Below are 1,450 nucleotides of genomic sequence, written 5' to 3' on the forward strand. Positions count from 1 at the left end.
TTGGCCGTGCTAAATTGTCCCGTAGTGCCCAGAGATGTGCAGGTTAGTGTGGATTGGCCGTGCTAAATTGCCCACAGTGCAGAGGGATGGGCAGGTTAGGGCGGATTATGGGAAATATGGTGTTACGGTGATGAGGTGGGATGCTCTTTGGAGGGTCCATGTGGACTCGATGGGCTGAATGGCCTGCTCCCACACTGTAGGGATTCCATGATTCTATGGAAAGTTGGAACTGAGGATTTAGAAGGCTTTTGGATTGTCTTGAAATTGGTTTTGGGAATATTTGAAGACTCTTGAAATGTAGAGTTTGGTTTTGGAAATGTTTGAAGAATTTTTAAAATGTGGGTTGTCCTTATAATTGCCTGAAATCACAAGCTTTCGGAGTGTAACCCCTTTGCCAGGTGAAGTGAGAGAGAAGCACACAGAACCCAGAATTTATGGGCAGAGATAACAAGGGCAGAGAGGTCAAGAGACTATACAAAAGAAAAGGATGCCCCGAGGCCTGGTATATTAGTGAGACCATGCAGATGCTACGACAATGGATGGATGGACACCGCACAACAATCGCCAAACAGGAATGTTCCCTCCCATTCGGGGAACACTTCAGTGGTCAGGGACATTCAGCCTCCGATCTTCGGGTAAGTGTCCCCCAAAGCAGTCTTTGAGATACACAACGCAGAGTCACCGAGCAGAAACTGATAGCCAAGTTCCGTAGCCATGAAGACGGCCTCAAACCTTGATCTTGGGTTCATGTCACACTACGTGTGATCCCGCCACATTGTTCTGTATCCGTGAAATCTTCCTCGCTGTCCTCTTTTGATGCCATCACCTTGATAAATTGTTATGATCTCTCTACCTTAATTAGTTTGTACAGTTTTGGATTACTTAATCCTTTGGCTAGACCCTCGGCACGCGACTCTTAATTCTACGTTGTTATATCAGTCGTTTCGTTTGTCTCCAGCACCTCCTTATTTTCATTTTTTTTTTGTAATTATCTCTCTGCCTCATTTAATTGGATTATCGGTCACCCCTTCGCTTGTTAATCAGCTGTTGACACTTTACTCACACCTTCTGACACTTTGGATCACCTGCAGGGACTTATTATCTGACACTCCACTCAAACCATTTCTGCGATCGTTGGATCTCTTTGCCTAAATAAGCTCAGCGTGTGTGCGCTTCTCTCTCGCTTCGCCTGACGAAGGAGCAGCGCTGAGAAAGCTTGTGTTTTCAAATAAACCTGTTGGGCTATAACCTGGTGTCGTGTGATTTCTGACCCTCGTCCACCCCAGTCCAACACCGGCACCTTCGCATCACGATCCTTATAATTGGTTTCGGAAATGTTTGAAGAGTTTTGGAAATGTGGATTATCCTTTATAGTTGGTTTTGGGAACTTTTGCGAGGTGGGAGTCCTGAAATTTGGTTTTAGAAATGTTTAAAGGCTTTTAAAATGTGA

At 45.0% G+C, this 1,450-nt stretch overlaps 1 protein-coding gene across 1 annotated transcript in view; it reads left to right on the plus strand.

Annotated features, from left to right (window-relative positions):
* tdrkh (tudor and KH domain containing) overlaps positions 1-1,450 on the plus strand; it is a 29,879-nt gene that overhangs the window by 28,171 nt on the left and 258 nt on the right. The window lies entirely within an intron of this gene.

This window comes from Rhincodon typus, chromosome 46 (assembly GCF_021869965.1).
Source record: "Rhincodon typus isolate 14 chromosome 46, sRhiTyp1.1, whole genome shotgun sequence".
NCBI classification, from domain to species: Eukaryota; Metazoa; Chordata; class Chondrichthyes; order Orectolobiformes; family Rhincodontidae; genus Rhincodon; species Rhincodon typus.